The sequence below is a fragment of the Sorex fumeus genome, unplaced genomic scaffold, assembly GCF_029834395.1.
Source record: "Sorex fumeus unplaced genomic scaffold, SorFum_2.1 ptg000018l, whole genome shotgun sequence".
In the NCBI taxonomy this organism is placed as follows: domain Eukaryota; kingdom Metazoa; phylum Chordata; class Mammalia; order Eulipotyphla; family Soricidae; genus Sorex; species Sorex fumeus.
In genome coordinates this window covers 5,990,084-6,012,268 of record NW_026606075.1, presented here as the reverse complement: position 1 = coordinate 6,012,268, position 22,185 = coordinate 5,990,084, and the positions used below count along the sequence as shown (strand labels likewise).

The 22,185-nt window shown below is 43.1% G+C and overlaps 1 protein-coding gene across 1 annotated transcript in view; it reads right to left on the bottom strand.

The window, feature by feature from the left end:
- Nucleotides 1-22,185, bottom strand: part of ELL2 (elongation factor for RNA polymerase II 2) — an 87,852-nt gene that overhangs the window by 41,807 nt on the left and 23,860 nt on the right. The window lies entirely within an intron of this gene.

Below are 22,185 nucleotides of genomic sequence, written 5' to 3'. Positions count from 1 at the left end.
TGCCTTGAGTAATCTTTTGCTTTCTTAATGTGGTTTCTCTTAATATGAAACCAACCTCCTAAATGCTGGTATGAGACTGACTGATTTGTTCCTTCAGTTCTTTTCTTCCATAAATATTCACTCAGTGCCCAATCTGCCAGCACTGTCCTAGTTCCCTATAAAACATCAGTGAATAGAACCAACAAAGATTCTTATGGTTGTGGCACATGTACACAGAATTCTAACAGCCATAGAAGAGTCATTTTTAGCATACCAGATAAGGTGGGGACATGGGGTGCATTGGGATATGCTTAGTAGCAATTTCTTACACATTTTTGTTTGGGGGCCAGACCCAGCAGTGCTCAGGGCTTACTCCTCACTCTGTGCTCAGCGATCATTCCTAGTAGTACTTGAGGGACCATATGTGGTGCAAGAGAGAAGACCTGGGTTGGCGGCATGTGAGGTGAGTGTCTTGCCTAATATACATCTCTTCAGCCCCTCTTAGACATTTTGAATGTGAACAAAGAAATAGAGAAAAAGGAAAATCAGGTATGATGTCAAGGTGTTTTCCCCCAGAACTGAGCTTTCTAAACTTATCTGGCCTATTTCCCCCCTTTCTTTAATAACTAACCCCTCTGGAGAAGCCCATGTTCTCTCTTGAATACTCTCCCCTCATATTTCTCTAAGTAAATTTCTCTAATAAAACTATTTTACTTCACTGAAAAAAAAAAACTTAGCACCCTCTCAGAAATCTACCTTTCCAAGAGAAAGAACAGAAAGTGTCCTACATTCCACTTACCCCCTTCAACTGTACCAGGCAGAGTGGTTTTGCCCACTTTGGGAAATGCGTCCCGAGAAGAAAGGACTTTGTGTGTGTTTGTGTATATATACAACTGTGGGTATGATGCTAAGGGCCTCAATGAAGAGAAAACATTCTAGCCAGGCACACGACAATAAAATCATCTGATTTGGTTTGACTAGCTGAAGCTTCAAGCTGAGTTTTGTTATGACTTGTCTCAGAGCTTCAGAACTAAAAACTATTTAGAAGAGAACAGGTGGTTGGCAGTTGGGTATTTCCAGGAAAAGGGGAGACCAGAGTCACTGGCAGGGGAAAGATGCAAATACGGACACTAGAGATGCTGTATGAAGGTGAAGGGACTGGAAGCAAGAGCATTGCTAAACAGAAAATCCATATCTAGAAATGAATGCACACTGGGGCAAAGGCCAAAGTAGTTTTGGAAAGCAGAGAGAGTCTCCGAGCGAATCTGAGAAGCTGGTTCAAAGCATAGTAATGCTGTGCTAATCCAAAGGAAGTCCTTCTTTGGGGGCCAAAACGAGAACCTCACACTGGGCTCCAGAAATTGCCAAAAATACTTTTTCATTTTAGTAACCAATTCCTTCCAAGAGGTAAATATATTCTACAGAACTGATGCATATATAGAAAAGAGTGGGCCTGGTCATCTCCCTGAATCTGTGTCTCTTCCCACTCGGTCTCACCCATCCCTATCACCTAGTGACCGACATGCTGGAGCATTAACCATGACTCTGCGCTCCCTCATGGAACCTACCCTGCAACCCTGCCACAGCCATAAATCCTCTAGACTTTAATGCCGGTAGGATAACATTGGTTTGTTCTTTCTCCCCTGCCACAGGGAGCTTAGGTTTATTGGGATATACCCATTACAGTGCTCCGAGTCACTCATATTCCTCTGTGTTTATCTGTAAACTCTTCTCTGTGCTCTCCTCCCCAACCAGTTAATCACCTTTTTCCCTAATCAGATTTTGTTAACTTACAAGATCAGATCCTTCTAGGACATTGAACTTGTACTGTAAGTTAAATATTGCTTTTCTCTGTCTTTTATAAAGTTTCCCTTAAAGTAATATCCTTTTTGTATGGACACAGCAAGACAGTTAATATTATGCTTTTGTAACTTGGGAGTTAACTGACTCCAAATAAGATTCACTCCAAGATATCGGCTTTCTTGACATAAGCCTCAGTTGCCCTTAGTTCCTAGCACCCCAAACACAGGGTCCCGATGAGGGACTGAATGGACCCAGGGCAAGCTGTGAGCTATCCTGGTATTGAAATGGGCCAGGCCAAAGTGCCAAGATACTCAACTATAAGTTGAGAGCATGGTCATGGACAAATGCTGTCATGATCCAAGGGTAATGACGAGATTAGGACCCTGTTGGGGTTAGGAAGACTAACCTGGCCTGAGGACTGTGGTCTGGAATATACAGTGAGATATCCCCAGGAAGAACCAAACTTTAACCTTGATGTATCTCTTACTGTGCTCATACAAAATGACATTGCTAGAAATATCAGAAGTAAATTTACGACAACTATTTAAGAGGATTACTAGCTGGGGAAAAAAGAAAGCAACACACCCTGAATGGAATCCCATCCTTGAGCAGATCTCCTAGTAATCTGGAGTCATCTCTTTAGATGAGATTTTGTCCTTGAGTTAATCTCCTGGAGGAGTGGTTTTACCTCTCTTTGTTGATTTGTTAATGTTCAACCCCACCTTTGTATCCCCACCCTACCTGATTTCTATATAAACCAGGCTGTAAGAGTGGGTTGCGAGGCCGGAAGGAGAATGAGGGGGAGCAAGAAGGAGAACGAAGGGGGCTCCAGAGAGAGAAGCAGAAGGGGAATCAGAGGAGAATGAAGAGGAGACTGGAATGAACTGCAACTGATACCGACCAGCCTGGCCCTATTCCCTTCCTTCGCCTATCCATCGCCATCGACCTTCCTGGGGTGAGGGGAAGTGGCGTAAGATTACCGAACACAGGCAGTGGAGAGAGAGTCGCTATGCGAGGCCCCTTCGTAATTTTATTTTTTGTAATTATACAACCGCCTACAATGTTTCACCATTTTCATTTCTCTCCTCTGATTCGGGTCCCTATCAAAACAGAGGGTAGAGACAGACAAGCTTCGGCTTGGGCATTATTTTTCAGTCTCCAACTTCTACCTCCTCCAGTTATTTAACTACCCAAACTAGTCTCCTAGAATGCCAGTCTGACGTGTCAGGCCCAAGTGTCACCGATTCCTGCACAGCTCCTGATATTTCTTGACCCTACATCCTGAGCTCCTCAGTAGAATGTGAGGACAGTTGGGTTTCGCTCTCTGCTCAGAGGTGAAGCTCAAGCAATAATCAGGTGCTGTAAGATACCAGAATGCACTACGGGTGTCTTGTATTTTGTCTTAGACTCGGCTAATTTATCCTTCATTTCACCCTTGCCCGGGAAACCCCTCCTCCAAGAAGCTTTTCTCCCCTCAGTGTGGTGGGTTCAGAAGCACTTTTCTGGGTGCTCCTGGGGTTATCTCTACAGCTGACTTTCTTCACCCTGACAGTAAGTCCTTATTTTTTTGCCTCCTTCTCCCTCCAGAGTGGATGGTCCATGGGGGCCTGGCTGTACTCTCCTCTGTATCTGTGAACTGCAGAGACCTAATCAAGTACCACTAGATTCATCTGAAGAAACTTGGGACTAGATTAAACGCAGTCTGAATAAGCCTTATATGCAAGAGGAGTAAAAAAAAAATAATGGAAATGGGAATGGGTCTAAAAATAGATCATGCAAGAATCTGTGAAAAACCAGGATTCCCCAGAGTAGGCAAAATAAATATCAAAATGAAAGGAGTGGGCTGCAGAGTTGCATACCGTATGGAATAAGTGTTATGATGAAAAATGTTTCTGACCTCTCTCAGAGTATGCTTAGCCCCCAAACCTAAGGTAAGCGGCCTCTGGGTTTGTGAGACTTAGATTTATATTAAACTTAGAGCTTACTCCTGGAGGTGCTCAGGCGACCATGTGATGCCAGGGATTGAACCAGGGCTGTCCATGTGCAAGGCAAGTGTCCTCCCTGCTACACCATCTCTTTGTGCTCTATATTAAGCTTTTAAAGTGATACATTTTTATCATTCTCTTTATTAAAATACTCAAGAAAACTTGGATGTCACCAAATTCCACTTGAAAATGTGATGCTAAAAACTTCAATCTGCATTTTAAAGAATTCAGAGCAACCTCAGTAAATAATCCTAAACTCAGTAATGACACTGATGAAGTACACAGGGAGTGTATTTTTGTTGTTGTTGTTTAAATAAATTGTTAGTTTCTTGGAGACAAAGTCCAAACCTGAACTCTAAAAGAAGTACAAGTTAAATAAATGCCAACTTCCAATTCACTGACAATCTTCTCTGTTTCTTGCTCAGCTAAAGTCTTGAGGGGCATGTCTTTTTGTGTGAGACCTGGAGGAACAATTCATGAACCATGGATGGAAACAGAATCCACACGTGTCAGTTAGCAACAGCTGTGTAAATCTAGAGGTGAGACTGCTTAACAGATGTTGAATCCTCAAGATGAATCGAAGTTGCTAAAAGCAGCCCGGGGCCCAGTTTTTGTAAAACATGTGGTTTCACCCTAGCCCAGCCTGTTACTGTGAAATCTTGAAAGTTGAAGAGAATAAATAATACATAAGTGTGGAGAATTTTTCTGTACCAATTTGGAAGTCTAATTCTTAATTCTCTTTTCCATACCAATAATATTCAAAACAATTTTTAACAGCAGTCTCTTTTCAAAATGCATCTTATGGAGAACCCCCACCAATATTGCAAATACACGGTCAGAGCTGCTTTGCTTGAGGAAAAGGAGAGAGGAAAAGGTACAGGGACTTAGCAGCAAAATGAGGACAAAGACACAAAGCCACAGCTCTGTACTAAGGACAGAGGAGCTGCAGCAAAATGTCCAATATTGAGGGTCAAAATTCAACAAGTAAAAATTTAGATCTGTCTTAAATAGTCACTGAACAATAGATGCAAAGTACGAGCTCTTACGTGTCATTAAAAATTTTTATTATTTATTTGGAGGTGGGTGGTTGGGCCACACTGAGGGTGCTCAGGGCTTATTCCTGGCTCTGTACTCAGGAATTATTCCCCATGGGCTTGGAAGATCATATGAGGTGCTGGAGATCCAACCATGGTCGGCTGCCTGACGGGCAAGCGCACTCCCGCTGTACTACCATTCCACTCCCTTACATGTTATTTTAATAGAGGCTAGGGCAGTGCTCGGTCCAAGATCCACTCTCAGGAGACACGGCCCAGGGGCACAGGACTAACATTTCAGTTCTTGGGGGCTCCCCGGCTGAACCCCGCAGTGCTGAGGACATGAGGTGCTGGGGGTAATCGGATTCAGGGTCTCCCCCAGTGATACATGTCTCCTAGACACGAAATATGTCCTGTTTTATTCTCTTCCTTTATACTTATTTTACTTTACGTTTTTTTGGGAGGATCTGTGAAGTCGGTTGTCAGGAGGTCTGGGCTTTGTGGAGGGGGCCAGCGGTTCACTGTAAGGCCCAAGGATGCAGCAGCTCCGGACCCTGGGGGCAGCCCGTACCCAGGTCACTCCCGCAGTGTGTGGGGCCTCCAGGTCATGGTGTGCTGAAGGGTGAAGTGGGTCTGCCACATGCCGTGCACACACCTGAGCCTATGGGCCTGCCTGGCCCGCCCTTCCTGTTATTTAAGATGCTTTCCTTGACTATTGCATTCCTTCATATTCCCAGTTCTACGTGGGGTCTCCTCCAGTGTTTGAGAGAAAAAACAATTGTCACTTATACACAGATGAAAAGGGCGCAGAGCGAACTAGACACATGCAGGGCAGGGCTTGGGAGCGAAACTCTGTTTCCAGTTCTGGCCCTGGAATCTGCCATATGTGCTGCTTGTTACCTTGGATAAATGACTTACCCTCATTGCGTCTCGGGTTCCTTGTCAGAAAAATGTGGACAATGACTCTGCAATCTCAAGGCAGTTGTAAAGTTTAAAAAAGATAACCCGCTTAAGGTGCTTGATATGAGGTCTGGCACATACCATGTGCTCCCAAAGGTGCTGATAAGGACCAAAGTGGGCCCTCCCACACCCTTTCCAGTCCACCTGATTCTCACACTTCCCCGAGCACAGTTTTGTTCTGGATTTTTCACGTGACGCTCACACGGTAAAGGCAGCATCCCGTGGATCGTCAAATGCGGATTCTACTTGTCTGGAATCCTCGATCATCACGAAAGGAAGGAGCTAGAAGGAAATCTCCAAGGTCAAAGCGTAAGCGTGAACTAAAACAGAAGCCAAAAGAGCCAGATGGAAAAAACACACAACCTAAGAGACTAGCAAAATTTTCAAGTGTTCCAACCTCCAAGCACAGAGAGAGATAAGGGATAAGAACAAATCAGCCACAACAGGTGTCCGCAGAAAGCTGAAAACACTCCAGCTGCCGCGGCTGCACAGAGGGTAGCAAGCACGGCTTCCCCAGCGTCCTGTCCATAAACAGAAAGGCCTTCTGCGGGGCCCCAGAGAGCGCCCTACTAGCTACAGCACAACAAAGAAACGGGGAAAATAGAATTAAGGGTTCTCATGGGAACCACGACTTTGTGGCTTGAAGGCATTCAATCTTCGTAGATGCAAACAACATTTTAAAATTTGTGTTTTTTTTCTATGCCAAGGCAATCTGCAGCCTTGAAATAAATAAAAGCACAGTTTTACACATTTCTCGAGGTTTCTTTCTAAATGTGACCCCGAAAAATACATTCCTAAGGCAGCGGCTACTCAAATCTATTTCTTTTCAGATTTCAATGCTGATTTCCTTCAAATCTATCATGGAAGTAAAGTTATTTTTGATTTTATATGTATAAAGCTATTGATACGCACAGTGCACCCAGAGCTAAATTAAAAACTACAGTTCCGATTTCTAAGATAAGCTTTTGAAAATAAAAGGGCCCGCAAATTTCTTAGATCTCCTGATTTATGGTTGTAAGAAATACAGGACTAAAAAAGTATTTTTAAGGAGATGTGCAGAGGCTGCTGGCAAAGTCGGAGTTAAGTCTTTGAATATGGAAGGAGACAAGTTGGCAAAGTGAGGCGAAGTTTTACATATGGCTGTGATAATTACTGTGTTTGGAAAATTTCTATCGCAAACAGTTAAGTGCGCAAAAAGTTAGAGAATGAATACATTTTCTTTTCTTTTTAAAATGATGAGTTTCGGTTTGGGGGCCATACACAGTGATGCTCGGGAATCACTCCTGAAAGATCTTGGGGGACCTTATGTGATGCCAGGGAGTGAAGCTGGGTCAGCTCTCTGAATCTAAGAACAAATAATTTTTTTTAAGTCCAAAGTTACAACAAAATTCACACTGTATAATATATGTATAGAAATGAAAAAACCAATGGGTAAGGTGCTGCCTTGCCAGCCGTCAATCAGGTTCAATCCCTGGCAGTATGGTCCCCCAAGGCCTGGCAGAGGTGAGCCCTGAGCACAGCCAGATATGCCCCATCCAAAAAACAAAACCAAGGGCTGGAGTGACAGCACAGTGGGTAGGGCGTTTGCCTTGCAGGCGGCCGACCTGGGTTCGATTCCCAGCATCCCATATGGTCCCCGGAGCACCGCCAGGAGTAATTCCTGAGTGCATGAGCCAGGAGTAACCCCTGTGCATCATCGGGTGTAACCCCAAAACAAAACAAAACAAACAAACAAACAAACAAACAAAAACAGAAAAACCTTCAGCAGCGACAAAAATAATGATAAAAAAAACAAAATAAAAAAATGAAATTTTTTTCTATTCAGGTCTGGAGTAATGAAACATTGGAAAAGTCAGTGTCTTAAAATACTGGAATATTTTTCCATGCCAGATAGCAGCAAATGATTAATTCTAAAATTGAAAGCCCATGAAACTGCTCTGGCCCAGGGAGTGCCTGGTGAAAGGGTTTCTGTGAGAGCAGTGGGAGTGGCAGAATAACAGAGGCAGGGGGCTACACACAGCTTACAGCCTCTGAGCCCTCTGGCTCAGTGACCCCACATCTGGAAACCTAGCCTGAGGAAGGATTAGGAATGGAAATCTGAATACTTACACACAAGAATGTCCATCACATGTCAGTGTTGTCTAGGTAGAGAGAGAGAGAATGTGTAGACATGCTAGTGTGTTTTTTTGTTTGGTTTTGTTTTATCGCTCCACACCCACCATACTTGTGTGTTCCTTGATGAAATGCTAGGTAGCTATTTAAATGTAACTTTTACTATTCAGCAGTATAGGAAAATGCTTGTGAGTTAAGTTAAATGCAAAGAATAGGATTAAAAACAAAATCAAACAGCTAATATACTGTGATTGCGATGTTTTAAATGCATGCGAGAATATTTTTAAAAACCTAGTAGAAATTGAATAACAGTGTTACGGAGACATGTTCGTCTTCATCCCTGTATGCACTTTGGACAATTTTAAAATGTGCATTTACTGATTTTTATTTTTGGTTTTGAGGGCCACACTCGGTGGTATCCTGGGTTAACTCCTGGCTCTATGCTCAGGGGTTACTTTTGGCAGTGCTTGGGGGACCATGCAGTCCTGGGAATGAAACTGGGTTAGCTATATGCAAGGCAAGTACCTTAACCCCTGTACTCTCTCTCGCTCCAGAAAACAACAGGAGCAATTTAAATGTTTTAGGGTAATTGTAAGACATATATTTGGCATAGAAATAGGACTTAAAGAGGTGATGGTTGGAGGGAATATTTCTAATAGTTAAAATAATAGAAGTAATTTAAGTGCCCCTAAGTGCTCATCAGCAAAGGATTGGACAAAGAAAACGTGATACATTTACAAAGTGGAATATTTTCAGTTTTAAAAAATGATGCCTTCCAAAAAAGTATAGTCGAAGTGATATCTGCAATTGTTTGTTCATTGCAGCACTCTTTACAATAGCCAGAATCTGGAAAAAACCTGAGTGCCGAGAACAGATGACTGGTTAAAGAAACTTTGGTACATCTACACAATGGAGTACTATGTAGCTGTTAGAAAAGATGAAGTCATGACATTTACATACAAGTGGTACTACATGGAAAGTATCATGCTAAGCAAAATGACTCAGAAAGAAAGGAATAGACATAGAAAGACTGCATTCATCTGGGGAACATAATAACAAAATAGGAGACTAACACCCAAGAATGGCCGAGATTAGTACCAGGAATTTTACTCCATGGCTTGGAGGCCAGCCACACATGGTAGGGGAAAAGGGAGCTCAGATAGAGAAGGGAGCACCAAATAAAGGGTGTTGGGAGGATCCTCCCAGGATGGGAGAAGCATGCCGAAAGTAGACGATGGACCAAACATGATTGTCACCCATTGCCTCTTTTACAAACCACAACACCCAATAAGAGAGAGAGAACAAAAGGGAATGCCCTGCCACAGAGGCAGGTTGGGATGGGGGGGATGGGGAGTGGGAGGGATACTGGGATCCGTGGTGGTGGGAAATGGGCACTGGTGGAGGGATGGGTATTTGATCATTGTATAACTGAAACCCAAGCACAAAAATTTGTAAGTCTACAACTGTACCTCATGATGTCTCATAATAAAAATTTTTTAAAAAATGATGCCTTATATATCACGTCAAAATATTTCTAACATAATTTGAGGGGCACTTTTTTTTTTGGTATCATCAAAGGTCTAAGGCTGACCTTCTGCTATGATCACTTGGGCACAACTCATTACTATCATTATTAAAAGTAACATATTTTTAAAATGAAGTGAAAGAGTTGTCATTTGGGGAATATGAGGAGAGGGAGGGTGAAAATGAAAACAGGAGAGGGAGGAAGAGGACAAGAAGGGAGAGACTGGGAAGAGAGAGAGAAGACAGAAAGGGGGAGGGCGAGGGAGACAGGGAGATGGAAGGAGAGGAGAGAGGGAAAGAGAAAGGAAGAGGGAGGGGCAGTGACACACGTTCATGTGTTCAAGAACCAACATGGGCTTCCGGCGGGGAGAGAGCTGAAGTAGAGATGCTGTTGAACCCTGAACACTCCCCAACTCTGGATTACTGTGGCCTCTCTCGGGTCTCCGTAATCCATTTTCTGCTACATTCTGAGTTTTATTACTATAAACACTAATAATAGTAATTTGTTACTGAAAATTCGACTCCTACTTTTCATTCCCTAATCTGTCCTGTCTAGGCCAGACCCATTTCCTGGACATTTCACAAAGCTGTTCCACAATGTCTGTCAACTGGCAACTCAGAAAGGAAAGCGGTCTCCCTGCCTTTCACGCCTTTGCCAACACCAGCAAAACTGCTTGCACTTTCCTTTCTTTCTGCTGGGGAAAGCGATCACAGAGGGAAGAAAACTCCTTCTCCACTGATAGATGACAAAGCAGCTCTATCAAGTAGGTGACAGAAGATATAAAACTGGTGTTGTGCCCTAGATAAAAAGTTCAAGACAGACTTGTCTATTTTCTTTTCTCTCTTTTTCACATCTATTTTATCAGCCCGGTTTTGAAAGCCTTGAGCACTCAGCTGTTTCTCCTAGATTCTCATTTAAACTTGGCATCTCAAAAAATGTGATTATTGAGCAACTATAAACTGGAAACTCTCTAAATACTCATACACATGTAATTACGAAATCACCAGCAAGGAGCGTTGGTACATAGCAATAATATCCTATTTTTCTATGTAGGTTTATATTTGTGCCTGTATATTTTATTAATTTTTATAATGGCACATGCCCATTAATCAGGAAAAGAGGTAACAAGTTTCTATGCTAAATTAAATACACGGATAATCCTGACATTTACCGATTGCTTATTTTTCTGTTTCTGTTAGGAAATTATCGTAGCTCTTTAGATAGTTTTCAAATAACATGACTTTTTTGATGCTTACAATTTTTGGGGGTTACTATTACAAATGAGATCATTTTTACACTGAAATTCCTATTTGCTAGTGCTTAGGGATGTCAGTGGTATTTAAATTTTACATTTACCATTTATTGGGTATTTTTGTGCCAAATATTTGCTAAACTCTCATAATATCAGACTTTGACTTTTGAAAACATGGCTGAAGAAATGGCCTAAGCACAGTCATTAGGGACTCTCTGCCCCATATAAGCCTTTCCACCATTACCACCCAGGAAATTTCTGAGAAATGTCTGTCTAAAGCAAATCTCCACTCTGAGATAGCAGAGTTCAGCACTCTAAGACTAACAACAAAACAACAAAAACAAACTTTAAACAGAACTCCGTAATACAACTCTGTGAGCACACCTTTCCCCCTTTTCACGACTAGATTTCCAAGTATAATTAATACTTATAAAACATCCTTTGGAGCTGCTACTTGAAAATTCCTTTTCAAAGAGGGGCAAAGTGTTAAGTGTGCACCTTGGTAAAGTAGGAACAGAGTTTGCTGCTTCAAGTTGCTCTTCCATCTGCTTCTTTGAATGATGGTCTCATCCTCCTGCCAGATTCATCCTCCTTAGCATGGGACCATCCATCCTCCTCCCTTACCTTTATTCCCATACAGAAGAAATAATAAAGTCAATGGAGCTGTTGGGCTAGCATGTTAAGATACGAACCTGATCATATGACGACTTTGTTTAGAAGCTTTTTTGGTTGGCTTTTTTTTTTTTTTTGTCCCCGCCACACCTGGCAGTGCTCAGAGTTTGCTTCTGGCTCTGCATTCAGGGATCACTTGTGGCCAGGAGCTCAGGGGAAAAGTAAGTGGTGCAAGAGTTCGAACCTGGGTAGGCCACAAGTAAGTGTCCTGCCCACTGTGCTATCGCTTTGGCCTTGATTAAAGCTTTTAAATGATAATCTCTTGCAATAGTTTTTGAATCGTAGGACTATGTGCCACTGCAAGTCATGGCACAGTGGATCGTGGCCAGGCCTCATTTCAAATGAAATAGAACAGAAAATACCAGAGTATGTCTATGAAGGAGAAATGCTCTGCTGTGGAACCTTCTTCGGCTGTGGGAATGTGTGTGAGCAGAAAGATAAAGGGCCACAAGGGGAAATGTGTCCACTTCAGAGGAATTGTGTCTAAACGTGTCTGAGATGAAGTGACTGCAGTCGTGTTGCTACCATGAGGGAGATTAGATGCCCCATTCAGAACACATGAACGTCAGGAACCCTTCTCTCGAGACTGCATCTACCTACACATAGGTACATTTCCTAAATTCATCAAGACAGTGAACCTTCCTATCCCGAGTGAGTCCGCTGGGCGGGGGCTCAGTGAAGCCACTTGGCTTGTGTGTGTGTGATCTGGAGTCTCTAGCAGAGTCAAAAAACCTGGACGGGAGGGGGGGGGGTGCGAGGAGATTTCTGAAAGCCCAAATTTCTAAAGCTGCCATAGAAGTCCCATGGAGATCTTCAAGAAAAGAAGTCAGACTCAAAATTCCTTCCCAGGGAAGAACTACTGGCCACACCTGTTGGTTTACCACTTTGCTCATGCTGACCTGGTCAGAAAAGCATTTCCCTCCAAGTGATCCTTCAGACCACAGCGGGAATAGCACCTCTTCCTCCTAGCTACCCCCTGCCCCCCACCCATGCTGGTGGCAAAAGTGATGAGCCAATCAATGTGTGGGAGAACAGGAGATTGAATAAAATACTCCCCAGCACTGATGACAGCGGATGAGGAGACAGCCTTTGCAGTCCAATGCCGAGATTTGAGTGCAGGCTCTTTTATTCAGTAATTTTTGTGAGCTTCAACGAGTAATTTAACTTTAGAGTCATGGTTTACACATCAACAAAATGGGAGTTAATTTGCTTCATAGCATTCCTGTGAGGATCAAAGGAGAATAATATATGTAAAGTGCTTAGTATAGGGCGCTCAGCCTGTATTAAATAGTCACTGACTTTTAGCTGTCATCCTGAGAAATACTTGGGATCATAGGTAAAATAACAGAACAGTAATTGTGCATCTAGGCTCGAGCAAAAATCAGATGATTATAGATATTTGAAAAATTCTTTGCCTGATAAAGATAAATCCATTAGACTCAAAGTTGGGCTTTATGTTTTTAAATCTGTAAAAAAAAAAATCACTGAAGCAGGTCTTCAAAGTAACTTACTTTCATAAAGATTTTTCAAAATTTAAACTGGAGACATTTTTATTTTGTACCCTTTCTCCTTCCTGTTTAAGTTGATTCAAGAATGTGTCTCTTCCCTAACACCCATTCCTACCCCACCTCTCCCCGGATTATTTAGCATATGGAGTTAACAAGCAAGAGAATCGAGAGTAGGTTCAAAAAGAAAACCTCTGAAAACAATCTGTGCAGATAAAATCTTAATATAGAACACCAGAGCATACTATTATTTCCACTGCCTTGTTATATTTCAATGATTCTAAGCTGCCTGCCAATTGCAAGGCAATTTATGATCTAAAGTACCATTGCATAATATAAGATACTGACAAGTAAAGTAAAGTAAAGTAAAGTAAAGGCCCTCCCGTTGATCATCGATTTGCTCGAGCGGGCCCAGTAACGTCTCCATTGGAGACTTTGTTGTTACTGTGTCTGGCATATCGAATACTCTCGGTAGCTTGCCGGGCTCTCCGAGAGGGGCGGAGGAATCGAACTCGAGTCGGCCATGTTGGCCGCGTGTAAGGCGAACGCCCTACCCGCTGTGCTATCGCTCCAGCCCGAAGATACTGACAAAGGACACAATAATAAGATGCCACTGATAATGAAACATATTCCAATTTCAAAGATGCTAAAAGTTGAGAAGAAAAAGCACCTTTAAATCCACGGTACTGTATTTTTTTGCTGCTTGGTATTATGTGATGAGATCTGGAGTATGTATACTTATGCTAAATTGTTTTTCCTCTTTGACTTTTTAAAAAATGAAGCAAAATAGTTTTAGTTAAAGAAATTTATTTAGAGAAGCATGAGAGGAGAGGTAGAGAAAGAGAAAGCAAGGTGTGCTTCAGGAAAGAACACTGGCTTCTCCTGAGGGTTTTGCCAAGAGTACACATCTCAGGTGGAGACGCAGGCCAGTCTCGGGGGTGGAGAATGAGACGGCCTCTACTTTTCAACAGAGGTCTTAGAAGTGCATCTGCCCTGTGTAGGATAGGACCCTGCCCGTAGTAAGAAGATACTTAAGCAATGCTCTCGATTCCAGTTTGGGTCCAGTTTAGTGCTAAGAACCACCAGGGGTTATAGGATAATGAAAAACAGTGACTGTTTCCTAGGCTTAAATACGTGAGGGCTACGAAGGAGACAGTATCTGCAACACAAACAATTCAATTCCATTACGCTTTAGTTTTTGGTGGGAAACCAACCAGGGAAGCCACAAGTGGCAGATTTCATGGACAACAGATGATGTCAGGAATGAAAGTTGGCATTTCAAGCTCCTATTTGCTTCGATCTACACAGTGTCTGCCCTGGTGCCTGGGACAAGCACGTATTCATAAACGCTTGTTGAATGAAGACACTGAGCTTCAGTCAGTGCTAAGAAAGCTGTACAGGGGCTGCAGGAGACTAGAGTTAGAGCACATGGTCCATAGGAGGAGGACCCCAGGCCCAGAACCCAAGAAGGCCTCACTCTGGGGGGGATCTGTAAGATCTGTGGCATGTTCAGTTTTCTGTCTCATTCCAGGCACGGCTTTCCAAAGTGACTGCAGTCTGAGATGATAGATGTCTTTAACCCTTATTTAGGATCATATTCAGGAAATCCTGTCCTCACATAGGAGCCACATGGGAGCCATTTGAGGTTGTGGTCAGTGAGGACTGGGACAGTTTCTTCTTCTTCTTCCTCTTCCTCTTCCTCCTTCTCCTCCTCCTCCTCCTCTCTCTCTCTCTCTCTCTCTCTCTCTCTCTCATCTCCTTCCCTCCCCCTCAGTCTATGCCATCCCCCTTCCCACCCCTACACTATTCTGCACTATTCCAGGGCACGGCCTTATGTCTGTGGTGGCACATGGAAGGTCAAGGGATGAAGATACAAACTGAAATCACTGATCATCGATCAGAAACCCTCAAATTGGCTCTTATCCAAAAAGAAAAGGGGCCTGGGGGAAAGGGTGTTGTCCCTCCACCTACTCCCCCTTGGCGGCTCGGTGGCCATCATCCTCCAGAGGCCATTGGACAGTCAGGTCTGGGTCCGCAGTGACAAAACTTGTTGGGCCTCACAGGATGGGGGTGGAACCAGTCCTGGTCTCCCCGTCCCAATGAGACCCCAAGTTATTGCCCACGAACGGCCTCTCTGGCTCCTGATCAAGCTGCTCAACGGCCATGATCCCAGAGACTCAGGAGCAAATCTCGAAACCCAGGGGCTCTTGGCAGAAATCCCTCCAGAATTAAGTGCTAAAATTTCAGAATTTCAAAATCATATGGCCCAACTGCAGCCACGCAACATCATAGTATTCATAACCAGCAACAGAAAACAAATTGTCTACTGTTGCCTTTTCAGCAGATCTGAGTGTTGGGGTAAAACCCCAAATAGTAATGGTGGGTCTGGTGTCGAAATAGTGAATGTGATCAAAGTAGAGAGAGAGGAATGTGGAAATCATCTACCCCACAGGTAGGGGGAGGGTGTGGGATGGGGGGATACTGGGGTTGTTGGGGGTGGAGAATGGGCACTGGTGAAGGTACAGGTGTTTCACTGTATGACCGAGACTTAGACCCGAAAGCTTTGTAACTGCTCTCACGGTGATTCAATAAATAAAATTATAAAAAATGAAAAAAAAAAGTAAGGTGGAGTTCATGCCCAATTCAATCAGCTAATCAGTGGCTGAATAAATAGCAGTACTCCTGCATAAAAGAAAAGAAAAGAAAAGAAAAAGAAAAGGGGGTGGGGGGTCGGGAAGCAGTAACATACATTAGAGAAATGGATCAATACAAGAACTTCTGACTATGTGTTTTGAGAAAGTCTATCTACGTTCAACCCTGGTCAAACACAAAATTATGTATGTTCTAGTAGAATTATAGGTCATCTTTGCCATGTGTCCAAGTCAATTTTTTTTTCAAAGTAGATAATTTATCATTGTGCTAATATCTCAGTAATGAACACAAGGCTAAGAGCTCTGTGCAACTTTCAAATATTAAAAATTAATATTAACTTTGCAAATATTAAAAATGTTATCGAGTCACGTCAACTCCTGGAATATTAAAAAATTAAAACAATTGCCATTACAAAAGGAAACACTTTTAACATCCTGCTAATGTTAATTAGTTCAGAGCTGAGTGTTTAAAGGTAGCTCTTAACTGCCTTTGAACAGACTCACTAAAAGTAACCGCTGGCAAAACCAGTGGGCTAGTCAAACCAAGTACACGGGGTGGGGCAGGACAGAGGCAGACCTATTATCTTGGAAGGAATGGCAGTGCCCAGGGTTTATTTTTGTCTCGGTGCTGTTTCAAGCCCATAGTTTCTTTACTTCCTAGGTACCAAGCTGGTTAGCCGGGCGGCTCCACTCACGAACGCTTTTCACCAGAGAAATTTTATGTGACTCCAGATATACATCCAGAAGAGGCATTTACAAATGAAACAATTACTGATCACAAATCATGATTGATTTTGAAAGGACTCCCTCATTTTAGTTCTACAACTCCATATGGGATCAGGACTCATCAATTCAAAAGCCAGGAGCTAGAAAAAGGCAGTCTGAAGGAAGTATCTGCAGGTGGCCTGAAACTGCTGGCTAATTTCACATTGTAGTTTTTGTTTTGTTGACCACACCTGGCTGTACTCAGGACTTACTCCTGGCTCTGTGTGCAGGGTTTAGGGAACCATATATGGTGCTGGGGATGGAACCCGGGTTGAGCACCTGCAAGACAAGCGCTTGAACCCCTGCCCTGTGCTATCTCTCTGAACCTATTATCTTTAAATACTGTGAAGTTTACTTCTTCGAACAGGACATTCTCTCCAGACTCACAGTTAAAAAAAAAAAAGTGAAATATTTCTGGATGCTTTACTAATTTGGAAGTTTAAAAAAAGTTAGCAACACCACTGTAGGGTTTTATAGCACTATTTATGCCTTTAGAGTTAGCAGTTAAATGCTGATTCAGTCCTCAGAAGGTCACTGTGTCTTTTTGGAAGGCATACATTTAAAACTTGTTTGACTGGCTGTTCCTTGTTCATTCTTGGAAAAGTGTGTGTGACTCAGTATTTCATGGCAGGCACCTACCCGTAACAGACAAATGTGTGGTATTTTCAATTCTCTTCTTAAATATTATTCCTAAATTTTCATGCAAAACTAACTTCTATTTTCTAAGGCTCCGGGATTGCTGAATCTGAAAGTTAGCAATTAAATTAGAAAGACTTTCAGAATAACATTGTCATAAGACACAGTGAGTTAATGCTGTGGGATTCCTGGAACCCTAATAATGGTGACAAAGTTAACATTGTTCCTCACTGTCCTGGGCCACTCAGTACTCTAACTTAGTCTAGAGTACCTGTTGAAAACTCTCCCCTTTTCAAATTTTGTAAGAAAGCAGGGGGGCCAGAGTGATAGCACAGAGGGTAGGGTGCTTGCCTTGCATGTGGCCGATGTGGACTGGATGCCTGGCATCCCGTATAGTCCTGTGAGCACTGCCAGAAGTGATTTCTGAGTACAAGGCCAGGAGCAAGCCTGGAGCTGATATAACCATGTATGGCCCAAAACACACACACACAAACAAACAAAAAAGTATATATGCTACAGATGACGTGTGTGTGTGTGTGTGTGTGTGTGTGTGTGTATGTGTTTTCATGGATTTTATAGTCCATCTAGAATTTTACATACCTCTTGCCAGGATGTAATATTCTACATCTACTAAAACTCTTGCCTAAAATGCAAATTCAGGCCAGTTAGAACTATACACATAGGACTTGATCCGTAGAAGCCTCTAGTAGCAGGTTTTGGATAACTAACTCTTCTAAATGTATTCTTATATATTTCTTCTATTTTTCAAACTTAGTTTCCTGCCGCCAGAGGCTAAGTTGGATCCATTTCTGTGTCACTGGGACATTGTGCACTTAACAAAGTACCCAGCACTTGTGAGGACTGAAAATTAGTTTGTGTCCGAAGAAGCAAAGGGGACAATAAGTCATCCGCACATCTGTGGTGGAGGCAACTGCTGGTGGCTGGAAACTGCCGAGTTCATGGCTCCATCCAGCACTTGCCCTTTGAACACTCCAATGCAGTGGAGAGCACCTTCCTCTGGCGTGGGAAGACCCGAACTACTTGATGTGCTGGCTCTGCCTCCATCGGCAGTGTGGCTTTATAAGAGAAACTTTCAACAAGCAGGAAAATGAGTGTAGTTCATAAAACTGCGCTTGTACACGCACTTCTGGAAAAATCTTCATCCGCCCTATTTTCAGTACCCAGTGAAAATCCGAGACAGCCTCTCTTAGTTTGTACAACAATAGAGATGTTTGGAAACTTAGTAGAGAAAACTAATACCTCTCTCTAAATATTTTAACTTGAACCTCAGTAACAACCTGGGTGAATCCTAAGCAGCTATCATTCTGTCCAATTTATATTAGTGCACAAAAATATAGAATCCTACTCAATCTTTCATTGGAACCAACCTAGAGATAGGTAGAACTGTGAGGTTTTTTGGATTAACCCTGATGCTTCAGAATCAATTGGGCATTTTGGTTTATTTATGCAGCTACTGATATTCATGGGTTTAGAAACCAGAATTAACAGTCCTATAGATAGTTTCTCCTCTTGCTGTTGTTCGTGCTAAATTGTCAATGATGCTTTTAATGACTATTCCGCTTCTAATACACCCTGTTCCATGACAGGAAAGAGATGAACTGTCAGACACAACTTATACTTTTTATCCTGTAAGAGTTGTTGTTCAATGACCATGATAAAAATCCAGGTCACTGGGGCCAAGAAAGATAGTACAGTGGGTAGGGCACTTGTCTTACACATAGCTGACCTAGGTTCGATCTCCAACACCCCATAAAGTCCCCGAGCCCCTCCAGGAGTGATCCCTGACAACAGGGTCTATAGTATGCCCTGAGCACTGTTATGGCCTCCCCACCTCCAAATCTGGGTAATCCATAATTCTCTGACTTTTTTACTCTTCAACAGCACACTGCTTTACTTTGCTTAATGTTCCAGTTTACATTTATTTAGAAGAAAACTTCAACCTAAGAGAACATGTTCAGGCACAAAAGTAAATATGCTTAAAAGCAAACCTGCCAGGATCCAGATTTTGACCTTCTAAAGATACTGGGGGGGGGGGGGGGGGTCGGGGGGGGATTCTATAAATAGTAACAAGGAACAGTATAACCATGCAGGCACAACCCAATCAGGGGAAGAGGAAAAACCATTAACGTGAAATGTTCGCTTATGGAAGGGTATCTTAGCAGCAGTAATGCTTCGAATGTGTCTAAGACATTATCAAGATGCCACACGTTTATTTCCAATCACATCTGATGTAAAAAAGATTGTACCTTTCTGAGCTCTGCCTCATTCCAGCACAACTCTCCATTTTTAAGCACTAGTAAACCATGACTGAAATGTCTCATTAAGGAAACGCGTCGTCTGTGGGAAATCTAAAGTCAAATCTCCAACTGAATGTGCTAAACCCCTTTCCAAATGGGAAAACCCAGCAAGAATGCTCCTTCCGAATTCTGAAAGCCATCAGCAAGGCATAGCTTGAAAGGATCGTGGTTCTTGTGCAAACACAGAGGAGCACTGTGCGAGGACCCTCACATTTGCTGCTCTGTGGATTCCCTGTGGGCTGTGCCAACCCACTCTCTCCCCAGTAATGACTCTTTGTTTTCACTCAGTCCCCCAGGGCTGGGGAGAGCGCGGCGGCCAGGAGGGGGAGGGGCGGATGGCATGCAGCTGCAGGCGCTCAAACAATGCTGAGTCCATATATTTTGTTCCCAGTTCAAATAATAAAAAGGAGCCGGAGTGAGGCGTTGAGGAGACAGAACTGGAATTAGCAAGGTAGGGCCAGCTTTCACCCCACAGCCCTGCCAGGCTCCCACTGGCTCGACCGCATCCAGTCACCATTCATTTCCCTTTAAACGCCAAAGACCCCCTTCAGATCGATCTCTAGGAGTGATATACATCTGAAATGCTCTAGAAGAAAAAAAGACAAGTGGAGTCCTTTTATTTAGGAAATATGAGAGAAGCAAGAGAGAAAAAGGTACTGGAAATTTTTAAAAATTAGAATCCCCCCCCCCCCCGCCCCCAAGCCCCTATGCATTGGCCTCTGTTTGTTGAGTCACCCGAGGCCCACCAATACTACCTCCAGGACATTCTGAAAGCAGTGTGTCTGTAGGCAGTCCCATAACTTTATCACAGGGTCTATTACCTGGTCTATTTGGCTACTGGGGATCACAGGCAGGGCCACAAGCAGGTGTTCTACTGCTCAGCCATCTCCCTGGCCCAGCAACCATTCTCTTTTACTCATCACTCGCTGGGTCAAACTTACAAAATTAACCATCACAGCACGGAGGTATACAGGAAGGAGCAGAGTATATACAGGACTGCGACTCTGACTCTGCGTGGCTTCAAGCATCAACTGGCATTCTGGAAACTGTCTCTTCTAGGAGTAATGAAGAGCTACTTGTGTACTTAAATTCAGGCAACAGGCAGAGAAGAGAGACTCGAACCGGCAAAGACAAACTGGGGCAACTGGACTCATGAGACAGAAGAGCTGGCACACCAAAGCAGAGAATGCAGTGAAAGAGGAGGTTTAAGGTCTCCAACATATACTGCCTACTTGGCAATGCTTCCTGGAGCCTAGGGGCAAGTGGCATGCTGGCAAAAGTCATATTTCCTCTAATTACCATAATCTGCACATCTCAAATCAAGACTTTGGAAGACAGCGCACAGCCCAGATTACAGTTGGTAGTGGGGTAAAAGCCGTTCAAACCTCGCTATGTGCTTCTAGCTATGATCCTCTTTTCTCCGACAACACTTTACAGAAAATCAATGGAACCCTGTAGGGTTCATAGACTCAGTCAATGAACGCAGGAAACCTCAAATAATCAACCGAAATGAATTCCTTAAATGAAATCAGGCACGGGCAAGACTATCTTACAAAGCCATACAACAGAACTCAGAACATTTCTCCCAATTAGGACCCTATTCATGAAAACTCAGTTACTGGGGGAAGAAGGAAAACATTTTTCACTGCAAAGCTATCACACAGAAGCAAAGCTCTGCCTTCACGTGCAAAGGTCTCCTCAAGTCAGTGTCATGCCAGACTTAAAAGCACCACTTTCAGCTTCGATGAAATTAACCTCTAACTCTCGGAAAGCTTTCAAGTCAGAACATCCAGAAAGCCTGTTTCTTTACCCTGCACTTTTGCATTTTTGCAATATAACAAAAACTCACGAGTATACAGATTCCTGTAAAAGCAGACGTGAGGCTTTCTCCTTGCAGCCTGCCTTTTTCTGCTCAAGCCAGCTCAAAGGGCTGGAGTGAACGTCAGGCATGCTCAAGGCCCTGAGTTCGACTCCTGGCACTGCACGCCCCTGTCTCCAGCATGGCTGTTGTTTCTGTGGTCCCGGCACAGAACAGACCCTTCTGTGAAACAGCACTGAAGCAGCAAGCTGACAGAGCTTGGGTGACACTGCCAGGAATGGCCCTCCGGCCCCCCAGCACTGCTTGAGAGGCCAATAAATAAATAAAACTCAATCACAGATTGTCCAGATCTCCATACCATCACCAATATGCAGAGACAAATTCAGAAGTGCATATTAATTTAGCTGAAGGGATAACTGAGTCTATTGTGTATTCATAGAAAATAAGCATTGTCATCATTAAAATTACTGATAAAACTGCTATAACTTCTCATCTATTATAAATACAAAATTCATAGGTCTACTTTATTAGGAATTTTAATTTACTGTGCTTTAAAATACAGCAGTAAAATAATCATAATACTTTGCTCATTCTCTGTACTGAAGAAAACCCAATTTTCTCTTTGCATGTTTCATTTCCTAGAATATACGATCAAAGAAATTAAGGCTATAGATTCAAATCACATAAGCATAATTCGCTGATAATAAGTAGTGCATTAAGGGTGCTTAATTGAAGTAAATTAAAAACATTCTCTTAGAACTTCGGGCCAGAGAGATAGCATAGCAGGTAGGGCGTTCGCCTTGCACGCGGTGGTCCTGGGTTCGATTCCTCCGCCCCTCTCAAAGAGCCCAGCAAGCTACCAAAAGTATTCCGTCCGCACAGCAAAGCCTGGCAAGCTACCCGTGACATATTCGATATGCCAAAAACAGTAACAAGCCTCATAATGGAGACATTATTGGTGCCCGCTCGAGAAAATCAATGAACAATGGGAGGACAGTGCTACAGTGCTCTTAGAACTTTGGTGTATGTTAAAAAATTAGGGGACATCCAGAATGACAGTACAGAGTAGAACATTCGTGTTGCATGCTGTTGACCCAGACTTGATCCCCAGCACCACATATGGTCTTCTGAGCATGTCCAGGAGTAATTCCTGAGTGCAGTGCCAGGAG